Raw genomic sequence first — 17,334 nt, 5'->3', positions numbered from 1 at the left:
CCTTGGGAAAAGATTCTGCTTCCCTAAACAGAGTATCTACCGTTAACAATTATTTTTTCCTAGTGTTACCCACACAAGAGAAAGATGGTGCCAACTAGAACCTGATTTCCAAACTGATGGGTAGAGGAGGAAAAAAAAGGAAGTGCTACTATGTGCTAAGACAAGCCTGGGTATCATGGCTCCTAAGAGAAAGTAGTAAAGCAGGACACTTGATAGAGCTGATTGTCAAGCTGGGAATTAATTGGGATTTTTTTTTTTTTTTTTTTTAGCCAGTTGTAGCGGATCAGATCTGCTTGACTTCAGCAGAGCACAATCCAGCCCAGCTATATCTATGATATAAAGTCTTTATAATTTCTTATCAAATACTCTTTTCAGATATTCTTTTCCAGTGTCTTTAGGAGTCTAAAGTTCCTTCTTAAACTTGATCTAGCCTTTTAGGAATAGCATTGCCTTCCAATGACACAACTCCTAGGTGTGCCTAAATCACTTAAAAATGAGAGTACAGCACCTCTGTAAATACTGCCCTCTGTTCAGAGATGAATTAGTGGTTCAGCCCAGGCCTGGGAAAGAGAATTTTTTTTTTTTTTTTTTTTTTAAATTATGATGTTCCTTCTATGGCCTTGGGAAAGTCATTAGTCTGTCTCCCTGCCTCGGTTTCTTCATCAGTGAAACAATTATGTATGAATTCCACAAGCTGTTCTCAGGATTTGACAGTATTCATTAGACTGAATAAAAATGAATGCCCTCAAGTGTCAACCAGTTTTATTTAGTCAACAGATAAAACCAAGAGACCGCACTAGGCCCGCTACTCTGCTGCATCCCATCCCCTCAGAGCACCTCTACTCCTTCAGCCATTGCCTTGTCCTCCCACAAGGTCTCCCTGCCCTTGACCTACAACATAAAAAAATCCATTCTTTTTCTCCTCCCACTTTAAAAATCCCTCCAAGTAGGGTTTTTCCCCCTGGATATTTTCCCTGTTCAAGACTCCTACTCGCGTACGGTTGTTCTGGGTCTTGTCTTACTTCACTCGCAAGCTGCTCAGGGCAGGAAATGGGCCTTACCTACAGTCTGTATCACACATGATATTCCCTTTGGAGTCAGCATAAAGCTAAACATACGCGATATAAGCCTTTGTTGGACCAGGGCCTACGCTTATAAACTGCTGCGTAAGCCTGTGTTGCCACAGCATAGAACTGTTGAGCAAATAAAATATTACAAAATATTTTTTGTTTTAAAAATGGACCTGCCGCTCCATTCACACTGCTCCTCCGAGTTTCAGGCAAGAGCAATATTAGATACAAAGCTTCCAGATAGAAGGACTGCAATGGGAAAAACGCTAGCAATTATTCAAAGCAAATGTAATTTTCACACTGCCGCTATTTAAAACACTTAGAGGAGAAAACAGTTCATCACACTTGGAAAAAAAAAGAAAAAAAGCGCAATATCTTTTTTCCGCCTCCTCCCCCGCACCTCACACCCCCCCTTTTAACTTTTACTTGAAGTGTTTGAGGATCAAGAGATCTTCCCTGTTCATCGTGAAATAAATCTGACATCACACTCAGAGCTTTTCAGCACTTATCCTGATTAGCCAGATAGTAAGATGTTCTGCAATGGGATCTGGCTGGATTAGCTGTTTTCCTGTTCTCCCTGTGTGCTACATGCTGCCCTGTGGTGCCTTTTGTTGGTCAGGGACGTCAAGAGCCCTGTTCTCCAGTCCCCGAAGTGAAGCTTTACCAGGTGAAGTTATCACGGTTGCTTTCCATGACAGAGAATGGAGGAATCCATTCACCAGCTATTAAAATTTTCATTTCCATAACAAAACCTGAACACTCAACACGCTAAAGTTGGATGCAAAATATGCTTTAGTAGTAGCAAGTGATTTTCTGGGGACATTAGTGAACCACTATATGATAAACCAGTCTAGCTGGTGGGGACATATAAGGTGTGAAAAATATCTGGATTGTTTAATCAGATTCAGCCAGATTGCTTAGTGGGAGCCAGCTCTGCCATGTGGCACTGACTCTAAATGTAGATATGGCCCACAGACCTACAATGCATGCTGACTTTAAACGGCCCTGTAGTCCAATGACATACACCCACACAACTCAAAGCATTCTGAAGTAAAAAACAAGGTAAAAAAAGTAAAAGAAAAGGAAAAAAAAAAAAAACCCTACTTGCACAACTAATTTCACTCATCCCTGGAGCATAAGATCACATGCATTTTACCTTATTTGAAAGTTTTCAGGGTCTTACATATTTGTTCAAGCCAGGTCCCAAAGGAAGCACAAACAGAAGAAAAGCACCATTCCAAGGCTCTGTCTGTACATAATGCTCCTGTCAAATCTACCCCAGAACCTGGAATTTACCTTTCCTATCACACACACCTACACCTGGCATACCTCAATCTCAGGAAAACGGTTTTAAATCACATCCTTTTTTACATCAAGCACAATTATTCTTAATTCATCTTCCTTTAAATAACAAATAAAACACAGTACCCACAAACAGATTAAATGTGTGCTTTAGGAAGTCACGTTGTCTTCCTTCCAGAGAAAAAAAAAAGTAAAATTGCACAATCTAACAGTTGCACTTCCCAGTGAGTGTCTGTAAGTGCTCTGGATGCTGCACTGACAAGGGGAAATGAGGGTTGAACCTAAAGACAAAGAGGAGAAAAGGGACTGAAACATCTGAAACAGCTTTCAGACACATATTTATAACAAATGCCCAGTGGTTGGGAAGAATCTGCGCATACAGAAAAACTCACGTTTCCTTGTCAGTGCATTGTTTCCCCACACCAGCTCTGCCAGGGGCAGAGGACCTTTCCCTGGCTCAGTTTTCAGCAATGCCAAGCTCGCTCCTTCCTTGTGCAAGACTTTAAACAACAGATATTGTCCCAAAATATCAGTGTAAAACACATCTCTTTGCTTTCAATAGCAGGATCAGGTTTAAGCATTTTTCCAAAACTGACATTCTAATTCATCCAATTATTAAACTAGGTGCCATCCCACAGACCTTGCATTCAAGAGTCAGATCACACTGCAAGAGTGACCTTTTGCAGCCTCAAAAATCTGTGAACATTAAACCTTAGGCTGCCACCTATTCATGGCAACCTTAGAGCCACAGACAATGGGAAAAGAATTTTAGGATTGTAGTAAGATACCTCAGCTGAGACACCTACAGTAACCACCTTCCTTTGAGGCATCCTAGAAATCTCACATTTTGAATTCAGCAACTTCTAGATTAAGTAGAAGCAGCTGCAGCTATTCTGCTCACAGACATTAGGGCTTTTTACACACATGTAAAAATAGACACCTAGCATCATATTCACATGTGTGATCAAACTATCGAGTTAGTTGGTTGATTTATTCCTGCTCAGTTGCTATTCCTACAGCCTTCAAAAATGGGCTCAAATGCATTTTTTTTTCTTGCTGAAAGACGTGTGGGGGACTGTGGGATGCAGTAGATAAGACAATGGAGTACAAAGCCAAAGGATGAAAGACCCAGTTTTTTGGAAGGTTTAGAAACAAGTGCAGGACTGCACACAATTCTTCATGAAGGCACAAAATTACTAAATTAAGATGCATAAATTGCTAAAAAAAAGAATATGTAAGGTTAAAATTAATCAGAAATTGAAGAAAATCTAAAGAGCAACAAAACTGTGCTACTGTTGCCCCTGTTTTGAGACAGCATTTTTAAAAAGAAGTTTATTCAATCTCTCCACTGACTTGTCTCCAGAGTTTAGGAGTTTGCTAGGTCGATGCTTGGTCAGGCTATAACGCTTCATGGTTCTTGACACAGCTCTGAAATAGAAGCTTTTACTCTGGAGACAGCAAACAGCATGGAACAGAAGTGGCAGGAATTCGTATTTCTGTACCATAGGCATTCATTTCTCTATAGTGCTCTGTTTTGCAAATAGTTCAAGATTTTGAAGCTTCAATAAGCCAGTGCCTGGGGTAAGGAAAGAGATGCACATAGGTGGATTTTAATTCTGAGGCTAATTTGATCTCTAATATTTTAATCTCCTCATATTTGCACCAACCTGAAGTTCTGTTTCCAGATTCTGTATTAAAATACAAGCTTAACCTGAAACCAAAATGCATTACTTCCCAAAACCTTCCCCTTCTTGCATACACCCTACAGTTGAATATCCCAGGAAAGTTTCAGAAAAATATTGTTGGGCCTTTTTGAGTCATACAAGATGACAAGCACTCTTTTTGGTGCATTTACTCTTTCGGTATTTTTGTGTTTCTGTTTTGTTTGTAAAACAGTGTGGTGCAACCACAACAGGCAACATTGCAGGAAGAAGGGACTGAGCCTCACATGCCTTGTGTTGGCAGGCAGGGAAAGGGACAGAGAGAGACCACTGGTGTCCATGAAAGCATCAGAAATAGAAGAAAAGGTAGGATGGAAATGTAGGTTTTGGAAATTCTTCCAATTCTTTGAGCAAGAGACATCAAAAAATAACCCTGAACCATTACCCATGCCAGGAGATCAAGGAAAGATCTGGGAAACGCATGAGAGAGATGGACCTGACTGCCAAATGCTACAGAAGGTTCCTGCAGCCTCCATCTCCATCACCTGAGTGACAGACTAGCAGGGATAGCCAGGACTATTTTTAGCTAACAAGAAACGGGAAGCTGATAATGTGTTAATCACAGCACAAATCACGGATGCATACACCAGTTCCAAGGTGTCATGCATATGACGAATGCAAGCACAGGGGGAAGTGGAAGGAATCCGTACCCTGCTGTGAGGAGCCTCAATAATAAATGAGAGGAATTGGAAGTGCCTGTGGATGCCAGTTTGGAAATATCAGAGTATAAGTGCTATGTAAGTACCTTGCATAATTACAGTAGTACTTGTCACGTGTACTTCTGGGGTGCAAACTGGGGGGACCCATCTCTTCCACCGGTGCTGCTGCGCATCACACATCAGCCAACAGTTCACTTGTAGGGCAGCCAGAAATATTGAACACACACCTGCTTTACTGTGCAAATATTGGGGCCTTTTCCGGCTACCATCACAGGCTTTCTGTGAATGGCAGCAGGTGAGCCACTAATTTAATTGAGATCAGGTGTACACATCACAGACTAAAGAAATATCTTCCATTCCAACATGCTTTTAACAGACTTACCCAGAGACAGGGGTGAGGGAAAGCGCCAGATGCGTTATTCTGTGCAACAGATAAAAGACTGAGCCTTAAGACATGGACTTATTAAAAACTGCACCCTTCACCTAGGAATCCAATAGGATTGATTGTAAAATCACAATGACTGTCCAGTTACAGTGGAATTATCCATATATAATACCGTAGGGAAAAACATATCTTTCACACTTCCTGTCTCCAGTGTCCCAGCTTTAATATACCACTGAAATTTGTCAGCGCTCCCCTTCAGCATATTGCATCCCCTGTGACGGAGTGTTCATTTTGGATTTTCCTAAGGTCTTTGTTCTCCAGAAGGTAAGATACATTTTAGATGAGCATCACTTTATTTAATAAGTATTAAATAAATTTTGGAAAGATGTCTCCATGCAAAAAAAAGAACTTTTTCCTAACTTGTAGAATACTCACCTTTTTCCACTCTGGGATGGAGTAGCTGAAAGAGAATTCTCTCTCTGGACACAGAAATGTTGCCTCTTTCCCAGTTCCATTTTCTCAGTTGTTGAGTGATTATCAATTATGTAACAGTGACATTTTGTAAAGTGTCATCTGTGGGTGGTAGTGAATTGGAAGTAAGATAATGTCTTCCACAGAAATGAACTTGTCAAGACTGGTCATTAGTTGGGTTTTGGGACCATGAGAAATGCAGAAGTAGGGATAACAATACTTCCTTTTTTTGCCCACCTCTAGAAAATAAAACAAAGATGATTATTTAAAAGCCTCTGAACCCATTAGCAAAATATTCTAGAGCATGGTATAAAAAAAGTCTTGTTGCTAATATATCAGCAATTAATTTTATATGTTATTCTCCAATAGACAGTGAACAGTTCAGTTCTGTACTGGAGTGTCCCAAGCTGCCAGCAAGTTTCAAATCCCTATTTTAACTCTTACCCAGCAAAGAACTGCACCAGAGTATCTTAAACGCCGAGTTTATGGCTTAGTTACTGAGCTGTCCAGTCTTCACTGACAAAAGGGAAAAGAAATAAAGATGTGATCTCTGTCTTTGTTTCGTTCCTTCCTCAACTCTTTCTTCCATAAATTCCTGAAAATTATTATTTTCAACTTTCCATTGGCATGAAGAGCTATTTCGAAAAACTCCACATCTCACAAATGTTTGACACTCAGCCCTGTAAGTGTCAGACAACTTCAGTCTAGAAAAGCAGTGCCACTTTTAAACCATTGGAACGACTTACAACTGCAACGGTTGATATTTCCTTGAAAGATGTGCTCCAACGTCATCACGACTCCTCAACTGGTACCGGTAGCATACTAGACTAATGCAGAATATAATTATTACAGTGACACCCAACAGCTTGTGCCACACAGAAATTCAGATTAGCTGATCACCCTTTCCCAAAAAAGATTTTGCATATGTGCTATTCATGACTGAATGAGCAGAATTCTTTCCTGTTGTATGAAGCAATTATATAGATTTAGCTGAACACTTAACCATATGATGGTGGCATACGCAAAACATCTACTGTATGAACCTGCTGTTGGAGGAGATAAAGCACCTTTGGATAATAATCTCATAGGACAACACAAAAGGTATTCTAATAATAAGCTGTTATGTTTCAGTTCTGCATCTATTCAAATTACTTGACCATAAGCTCTAAGCAAGGCCAAAATTTATTTCTTCAGTTAAAACTTCCTTTCCTTTACAAGACTTGGAACATTCAAAAAGAAGATTTAAAAAAAAAAAAAAAAGTAACAACCAACATCACCCCCCACCCCCAGTTCACACTGTAATGCCAAATTGAGCTTAGGAGTCACACAAAAAAAAAAAAAAAAAAAAAAAAAAAAAAAAAAATCGTGTCTGTTTTGTCTTTAAGTAACGAGCTGCTGTCTCTCTATTGTAGCCAAGATTGACACTTTACCATTTCCCACAACAGTCTCTCTATTCTCATTATTTTATCTGTTGTAATTGCTCACCCATTTCTGCTTTATATCATCCTGACTTTACACAATATTCCAGCTACCTACAACTCATTATTCTCAAGAAATCTTCCCCTATGAAGAGTTTGCATAAGAAATTCCTACGTGGCATTTCATGCACCTTGATAAAGCCTATTCACATTTCTGACACCAGAGATTGCTCTTCAGTTAAAATCTATTATTGTCACATTACAAGCCTCTCCCATCTGAGAGCTCAGAATACTCTAAAACAAATCCCCCAGCTACATAAGGAAGTATTATGATTTTTTCTTCCATCTGTGCAAAGAGGGTATCTTCACCATCACCCTACTCCTGCAATGAGCTCCATTTGAATAGGAGCCTCTGTTAGAGTCAGAAAGGCACAGAAGCAGTGTTTGTTCAGAGGATTACCCATAAAGCACCTATTCCAGGATCAAGGCCAGTGTCTTTTTCAAAAACTTTCCCATGGTGATATATCAAATCAGAGGCAGGATAAGAAACAGAACTAGCATCTCCTGACCCCTGCTGCTGGGCTCTAAATGCAGGAGGCTACCTTTCCTCTTTTGAAGCAATTCATCACTTCTGCAATGCAATGCCTGTGTAAGGCTGTGTTATATAACAAACTTGCATCATAAAGTTAAATTGTCATTGGGCAAAATTTACAGAAGATTTTCATTTTGAGTTCATGCTTAAAAATAATATAAATTATCTTGCCTCAAACTCTCTACATTTTCTGATAAATAAATTTGGCAATCATGATAGAATTGCGGAACAGAAATAAAGAATTCATTCCTTAAGCTGATTACTTTTCTGGGAAAGCATGTGTGCCAGACAGTTTAAGAACTTCAGTGTTTAGTTTATAAAACATTATTGGCTCATCTCTATCATCTTTGTCAAAGACATCTACAATTTATAGCTTACCACAGGTTACCCAGCTGGTCCAAGTTGTTTTGTCTTTTATTAAAAATAAATAAAATAAATAAAAAAAAAAAACACCACCTCTGAACTTTTACACTCCTGTGTGTTTTAGCTGTGAGTCCTAAATGGAGTCTCCCATGAATAATTCAAGTTCCTCAGTTTCTTATTTTAGCATCAAAACTGTAGCAATACGTGACTAAAGGAAGTCTCGCCAAGATACTATGGAGCTCTAAATCAATGCAAAAATGAGATTAAAGATAGATATTTCTATTACAACAATGAATAAAAATATTGTTATGTAGCTTGTTGAAACAGCCTTTTAAACAGTAGTGCTTTATTTAAAAGCAGTAGGAAAAGAAAAAAAAAGCCAGTTTAACCTATAATTAAGTAGGTAAACTATGAAGAAGGCTACAGCCAATTTTGGAATGCTACTTATTTGGAAGAGTTCCAGTATCAGCAATGGTGAAAGGATATAAAAGGTGATGACTATATTTGTATTACGTAGCAATGATTTTTTTTAAGAATGGTATCAAGAGACAAACAACAGGTTTTTTCCTCATTACATCATTCTCCAGATTGTACCAGTTTAGCAAGTTTAGTCTGAGGAGGAAATGATTCAGATTTCATCACTGCAGCCTAATTCAGCTTTTGTTACTTGTTTGAAAGAAGAAGAAAAAGCATACATGCAATTTCTAACCACATCAATTGAGTTAAAAGGTGACTAATAAAAGGTCCTGAACCTGTTGCTCTTATGGTTAAAGGAAATTTTGCCTCACCTTCATTGGTGCAAGACTAAGTCCCTATATGATGTAGATTTCATATAAATTTTTAACCTATTTGGGACCTCCTGTTACAGTAGAATATTAAAATATTTTAAGCAATATTTTCCAGCCTAAGAAAATTAATGGGATTCTAGACAATAAATATAACCTGTCCAGCAGCAACGCAAATCAGTATAAGCCTTGCACCAGTAGGCATTGTGCTTCACCATTGTAGGAGAAAACCCAGTGTTGTTCTGCAGAAGCTCCTGTGTAAGATCTAGGTGCAAAGCAGAAATACTGCAGAGATCCATGTGTAAACATTGCTGCCCACCTTCCCCACCTCACTACTTTAAAGAAAGCACTCACCACATTTGCGTCAGCTGGGAACTGCTGCTACCTCCCTCTTTCCCCACACATTCTGCAGACCACTAGCATGTTAAGTAACACAGGAGCTAAATCAAACTTGATACTTTCTTCTGATGAAATGAACCCTCAAATCCAATTCTTTGCTTTCCCTCACCTAACTGACCTTGGAGCTGAGAAAACAATACGTGTCTTTTGAAACACGTTTTGAAGCATTTTTCATGGTACTTAAAAAGATTTTATTCCCTTTATTTTAAGGCAGAGTTTTCTCAACTACTACATTTAACTGATAACGTTTTTGCATCACTCTGTCACTCTACTTTGCCTTTATGCACTCAAGGTAATTTAGAAGAGTTCTGATACTTGTTCGGGTATCATCACTCTGTGACTAAAATGCTACATGCCTCATAACACTGAGTGAACCACTTAAATTCATTAAAATGTGCTGCTTTGAAAAACATATATACAATATCAAGAAATTGCTTCCATAAACTAGATCTTCTTGCAGCTTTGATTACTCTGTATGGGAGCAGATAAAATATCCTTTTGTTTATCTGTCTTGGACCAACTTTTTGTACCCCTCTTTTACCTAGTAGTGCCCAGTACATAAGAAAGCAGGTTTATATGCAAAGACTCAGGTTATGATTATGTCCGTATACAGTGCAGTGTTTTATGTTCCTTCTAAACCTTTCCTCTTATTAAGATTTGTAGAAGACCATCAAGCACAATTTTGCTTTCCAACTTCTCCAGTCATGCCTCGTTTTCACTTACTTTAACTTAACCTCACATGCCACTGACTTCACATAATATATTGCCACATCCCTTTTCCCCCTTAATTCCATTAAACTTTGTATCCCACCCTCTATTGTAATTCTTTGCTTCATCCACATCTTTGGCAGATGTCTCCGATTTGCAAGTTCTTCATTTCCCATCAGTTTCTCGAGATTAATTATTATCCTGATTTTTTTTTCTGTATGCCCTGAAGTAGGTTCTATTTTGATTGATGCTTTACCCAGCTGTCCTGCACTCTCTTCTCTTCCTCAAGACATCTACAAACACCTAACCAAGTTTATCTTCTCTCTGCTCTGCCACACCTGCTTAGCTACACTTTGGAGCATCTCTGATTACCTTGCCCTCCCTGCACAACATAACACTGGGAAACATCCAGAGAAAACTATCATAAAGAGACCTTCTGTTGAAGCACTCAGAAGTTAACTCAAAAACTCTCTCCTACACCAATTTCAACACACATCATGACCAAAGGTTTTTTCTCACCTATTATCAATTACTTTGTACCCAACCAAAAGTCACCAAGCTGTTTTGAGGTCACCACATATCCAGCTGTAACTACCTAGCTGATGATCAAATCTCTCATTCCTTTGTAATTACAGTGTCTGTGATGACCTTAATACCACATGATCATTCTTCTAACCAGACAAGTCCCTTCATTCCACCTTACAGACACCCAGGATCAAGATGATAAGCAGTGAAGTGTTCCCTTTTACCATGTCTCAGTCTCAGATTACTGGAAAAGCTTTTAAAAGGCTGTGCAGAACTCTCAAACAGTGTGCTATGGCAAGCCTACCAAAACATTGGCTAGAAAGGTTATGACTGCTCTTTATAGAGGGATCAGAGATAAGCATCATGGAGGAAGAAGAGTTATTTAGTCAAATGAAAAACTGGGACATGAGAACTGGGTATGAACTTGTCATGAGTTAATGTTGAAGCTGTGAATTGAAGGTAACTACCCACCAGTGGTAGCCCATCACTACAAGGCACAAGGTAAGACTAATTTTTTTTTCTTTGCGTTTGTTAAATAGATATGGTTATCTCTAAAACAGGAAACCAAATTCAGAGATGCAATAGATATCTCTTCTAGTCCTTCAGTCATATTCTTTGTAAGACAAAAGAAGGGACTTTCAGTATATTACAGAATATCCCTTGCTGTATGTACACACAACCCTTCACTGATTACCCAGCATTATATACTGAATATACTTTCTCCTCATTAGTCTTTCTAGAATGCTTACTCCCTCTGGCATAGCTACTGCCCCTTTCTTTGCACATGAGAGCATTAAGTGGCTAAGAGTTTAATTTAGCCACATCCAAATTTATTTTATTTGATCCCTCTAGCAAGCATAGTTCAGATGGCTTCGTTCAAGTAACATCCTCTGAAGTCAATCAAGGAACTCCAATGCAAGAAGCAATTTTGAGGTCAATGTTTCCCAACAGGCAAGAAAGAAATATCTAGACTGTGAAGTCAGTAAGACAATGGAAACACTTAAGTAAGGCCTTTACTTAAATACTTCTCATTTTTGAAGCTGTAACTACTGAAACCCACATAGAAATTTCTGCTTTGTTTGGTTGTGCATTTTAAAAAGAAACAAAGCTTTTCTTCCTTTAAGAGGTCGGGCCAGGATCAAGCTTAATAGGGCACAGACCATATATCAAAGAGTTCAGTATATTTTTGAAGTGGAATTAAATCATATTTCTTAGGTTAAATGTAGCTCATCATAAGAGCTGAAGTCATCTCAGACATCAGAGATCTGCAGGCTATTGAGCTTCTGTTATTAAATATTTTTTTCCATTTCAGCTGACTAGTGCCTAAAGGCTGATTGCACAGAATAGTTATAACTTGTTGGGGAAAGAAGGGGTAAACTTTGTCTTCTCCCCAGTTGGATTAATGAACTCACTATATATTACATATTTATGGGCATTATCTACGGACAGACAACATGAATCTAAAAAATGGCCAGTAAAAAATTCTAGAAGATTTGAAGGAAGCTTACATGAGTCAAAACACAGAAATTTGATCATTATTTTAGACTTTGAATATATACTGCCTACATACAGAAAGTACTATCAGCTTTTCCTTTATATAAATCTATTTTTAATAGGTACTGCTCCCTGCCCCAAATTTAGTAAGACAGGACATCACATGTAAAAAAAATCAGCCTTCCTTCAATAAAAAATAATTACAGTTGTAGTATTTGGCTTTCTAATGTAATTAAAAGCTAATTTAATTTAAAGGATACTTTGATTTCCCTTGTTGCATTTTTATACTGCAACCTGAATGTCACATAATTAATTTAAAAGGGACAATTAAAGTCTAACTAGCTTGCAATATTTTTTCTTTTATAGACTCCAAGTGCAAATCTAGCAATTAAACTGATAACTGTGGATAGCAACTGATCACTTGAACTATGCAGTATTCAGCAAGGGTAATTTTATGCATCTAGGTGAAGAGCTGCCCAACAGTCAAACACAAAAAAAGGTAAAAACCCACAAAATTGTATTTAAAAAGGATTGAATAGTTACTTCTCTTTTAGATCGGCAAGATGCAGAGTAAAACAAAGTGACTGTGTTTTCATTCAGTCTTTAAATGATGCCCCACTAGAAGCATTACATAACCAGTCACAAAGTTTTTGCCTTTAGATCACACACTTAAAGTGTCTCATCAAAATTGCATCTTGAAGGAAAGAAAATCACGACTTATTAAATATAAATATATGATGTTAAAAACTGCTTTTAGTGTGGTTATGTAATATTTATTGTTCTGTGGCTAAGGTCATATAAAGATCACATGTGACAGGTGATGTATTTTTATTGCTCTCTTTATGTTAAATGCCTTTCTACTAAGCTAATTTAAATGTTCTTGTCTCCTTGTTCTGGAAAGTATTTAAATCATGAAGTTCATAGGCACTGTTATACTCCAAATAATTCAGAAGCCAAACCTGAACTATTTCAGAAGTTATCTTTTAGCGATACCATAGTTTGGGTTCAGGTAGCAGAACTATGTTCTTGTTTCATGTACCAGACTACTATGAAACTGTCACGTTTACTCAGTTCTAGCAGGTCCTGACAGGATTTCACATTTGCACTGAGACCCACCAAAACTGCTATTTCCAAGGCTGTATTTACCCATATTGGAAAGCCACTACCCAATGTGATGTGATACCCAAATTATTGTTCAAGAGAGAGTAGGGCAGTGCAGTAGGTCAGTACAAGGTACAACTCCTTGCCTGCTCCTGGTTCTACTACCTGGCCACGCATGACCCTCTCTTTCAACGCCATGACCATTCATCAGCGAGTTTAATTACCCCAGCTGACACTCGAGGAGAGCTCTGCTCGTTCACAGAGCAGGTAAGACAGAAACATGCTGTGAAAGCACAACAAACTCCCCAACCCTGCACCACTAATGAGCTTCAACCCTGACCTAAAAGCAGCAGCAAATATTGAACTCCAGGTCTGTACAGCCACGGCCTCTGGGGCTGCAAGGAACAACCGTTTGTGACAGGGATTTGTAATTACCATTTCTGACCATTGTAGTAGAGGACTTCATAGGATAACAAAAGCTACTTGCTTTATTCTTTGCCAGGAATATTTTCTTGCATCACTAGAGAACAAGTACCAGCTTTTATAAAAGAGAGGATACCTTTGTTCATATCCAACCAAGTGATTTCTATTTTCAGGGCAGACAAGCCACTCCTTTGATAACACCTTCGCGTGGCCAGTACAAATGACTGTGCACCTATATTTGCAAAGTGCTGCCTCTGTTTTGATAAATTAAACATAGTCCAGAGTACTTTTATGTATTCTAAATGAAGAGAGGAACAGATCTTCCTTCCTTTGAAGTTGTGGCTAGCTTCCAAGTTACTTCAAAAGGGGAAAAGTTTGGGTACTTGTTCAGAGTTAACAAAGGTGTAACAGTGGAATTTAGCTTAAGGTGTAGGAAAACATTCCCATTAATTAGCAAGATAAGAATATGCCATGTTCAAACCCAAGCCACTCCACTGCTTTTGAAAGAAGACAAAATTAGGCTAGCCCCACTGATGCATTTGCTGCAGAAGAGTTTTGTGGTCCTACATCAGAGTTTGGGACTGTAATTCAGTGAGGTCAAAGCTGTTTTCATCATGATAGACCAGTATGACTTGAAATACTCTTTCATAAGTGTCCAAGGTACCAGTTACTTATACGCATCAGTAATTATTGTATTGTACAGTATCACACACTGAAAACTCAGTCAAAAAATGTAAATGGGCTGTAAGTGTCAATGCAAATTCTCCCGTTCTGAGAATGTGCAATATGCAAGCATGGGTTATTTATTAATTTTTGTCACCACTGATTGATATCTTGATTAATTGCCAGAAGGCATTGGACCAGGTGTTAACTATGTGCAGATTGGATGCAGTGTTCTGTGAACTTCACGCTGTATTAAAGGCACAGACATGCCCAGTTGGAGCAATAAGCCTTTGTTTGCTTTGGCAGGGCTTGCAGCTCCCCGGGGCCAATGCCATAAAGAGGTTTCTGTTAGAAGCCGCAGTGCTCATTGTAGAAAAATTGCCCCTCAAAAAATTAGCATGGTACAATGAAGGATGCATAATGTTACGCAAATGACAGCTGCTTAGCTGAAACAATAGCTAGGAGATGGCATTTGCCAGGGTGCACATCTCATGTAAATTAACTTACTAACTGTTTCAGGAAAAATAAAAGAAGTGAAGCCTGAACCTGTACGACCACTTCATGGATCCATCCTGAGGGCACAGAAGAACTGCAAACTCCCACTAATATCAAAGAAAGTTGGACGGGGCCCTCAGCCTCTGCCCCTCAGATGCTGCCAGGAGCCAAGCAGGCACGGGCTGCCAGAAGCAAAGTTTGCCTTGTCAGGGCAGAACAAAGCCCTGGAATCTGCTTTACAGGTGGAAACCCCGAGTCATTTCCCCCAAAGCAGCAAATCCGCAGCTGCTGAGCCAGCACCGAAGGGAGACCACCAGAGCCCCTGTCCGCAGCAAAGAGCAGAGCCCAGGCTGGAGGTGCACGTGGGCTTCTCTGCTTCGCTCACCTTGGGCAACCAGAGCCCCCCTACGGCTGCAGCTCTAATCTCTAACCCCAGGGATGGGTGGAATTTCCCCTGATTTACAGCAACGGGGGAAAAGGCCCAGTGGAGCCAAAATGCTTCAAGGGGGAGCAGAATCAGTGCCTGGGCCTTTGTGTCCTCTGCGCAGCAGAAGGGACATTGTCCTTGTTCAACCGATTAGAAATACTAATCATTGACATCAAAATCTAGCCTTGGAGTGCAGGCTAAACCAGGAAAGGCTACGCAGCACAAAAACAGAAACAGCATTAGGGGAAAGGAAAAAAAAAAAAAAAAAAAGAAGGAAAAAAAAGAAAAAAATCGTAGTTGCAATCTGCTCTGGGTTGAGTTGCATTAGTTTTTGCATCTTTAAATCAAGGAAAGGCCTTGGTTTATTCTGAGCATGTTGGTGGGAAATAAATTCACATGAATGTATGGCATAATATGAGGGAATAGAAACAGAACAGAATAGAAAGATGCATGATTTAACCCCAGAATTCTGGGCCGTAAAGAAAATATGTTGAAAGCCAAGAGTAAAGTAACCAATCATTTGTCATTTCTAAGGGAAGAGAACAATCACTTAATATATGGGAGCTGGAAGGGGGAAGGAGGAGAGCACTGAGCACTGGTTTGATTTACATAGGAGTTTCCCTTCATAGTGCAAGGATTAACACAGACCCTACTCAAAAGGCGGGAGGGCTCTAAAAGCAAACAAGGTGGTGTTTGGGATTTTTTTTTCCCTTTTTTTTTTTTTCTTTTTTTCTCCTTCAGAGAGGGCCCCGTGATACTGCAACTGTTGCTCATCACATTAGCAGTGTGGGAACAGGAAAAAACCCATACCAAGGAAGGGGGAGAGGGGAGGAGGGCTCCGGGCATGGGGGAGGGGGACATCAGTTGACAGCAAAGCGAAGCAATTAAAACCTAAAATAAGAGGTGGTTGTGAAATGGTCTTTGCATTAGGACTCAGCCAACAAAAATGTTTACTTTGTAACAGAACTACTATGGTCTGAATGATAAATCAAGTCCAAGTAATTACTCATCACCTATTTGGGGATGGAAAAAAGCGATGACGCCAGGGAGGCAGGGCTCAGCCCAGCCGAGCCCCAACAGCCACGCTGGGAATTAATGCCGCTGCTACTGCTGGAACTGGGGAATTGCACTTGCATTATGGAGATCCTCAGGTCTCACCCCAACCCTCCAAACCACATCCAGTTGGGAACAACAGGAAGCCAGCATGGCTGGATCAGGGTAATAAAGCCTATTCCAAAGGCCATGTCTGGCATTATGATCTCCAAATGTTAAGGTGAGTCTTCCAAACAATACTGATATTGAAGGACAACACATTTTCTGTGGAACTGCTCTTAAACAGCCCATAGACCACGCTTCGTGCAATATAAAAACAAAATTCAACTTGTTAAACTAACACACAAGCTGTGACATAGAAGCTATGATTAAGCACAACAGCAGATTCTTTAAGTTCTTAATAATAAGATGCCATTGTAAAAATGTTACACTTAGGGGACTAAAAGATTTTAAAACCAAACAGAATAACCACAAACCCCTCAAATTTGTTGACACAGTGAAAATTAGCAGTAAGCATATACAGATCTGGAGACAAAGAGATACGTGCTACGAAAACTCCTTTGGACAATTTCAGCCATAGGTTGCCATACCAACAAGCTTAAAACAAGGGATCTGATCTAACTCCATTGTGGATTTAAGTCTGCTAATATGTACCAGCCTATAACCTGGTCCTGTATTACCAAAAAAGCCAACTAATTTTATGTAATTTATACTATTATTCTTGTCAACAGGCTAGATTATTTTTATAGTAATAAAACATTGGTAAAGGATATGTTTCTACATTCATAGGTGCAACAAACAAATCCTTTAGAGTGTCCTAGGACTAACATATAAGAGCAGACCAGCCTCATGGTACAGCCATAACATGAGGATTGGGCATAGGAATACCAGAATCGTCCAACACAACCCTTCACAACGGGACAGCCATGACATTTAATCTCACTCATAGTCTTTTTTTACAGCATCTTAAAAGTTGGGTTGGTTGTCCTTTTAGAAAGGTTTTCCAGAACTTCACAGTTTCGTCTATGAATAGAAATCTTTCATTTAATCTTAACCATATTCATGACCAACCTAATGTTTTGCTTTGCTACCAACACTGTTCCTTGGATTAACTTTTCCCCTCCTCCCCTTTATTATTTACCCATGTGACTTGCTTATACACAGCAATTATTTCCCTTCTATGCTTTCGTTTTGCTGAAAGAGACAAACATTTTTCAGCTTCACCCATAAAATAGACTCCATTTTCCCAGTCCTCTATGCTAACCTTTCTTTGAAGCTGC

This window comes from Sylvia atricapilla, chromosome 7 (genome assembly GCF_009819655.1).
Source record: "Sylvia atricapilla isolate bSylAtr1 chromosome 7, bSylAtr1.pri, whole genome shotgun sequence".
NCBI classification, from domain to species: Eukaryota; Metazoa; Chordata; class Aves; order Passeriformes; family Sylviidae; genus Sylvia; species Sylvia atricapilla.
This window is presented reverse-complemented; position numbering follows the sequence as displayed.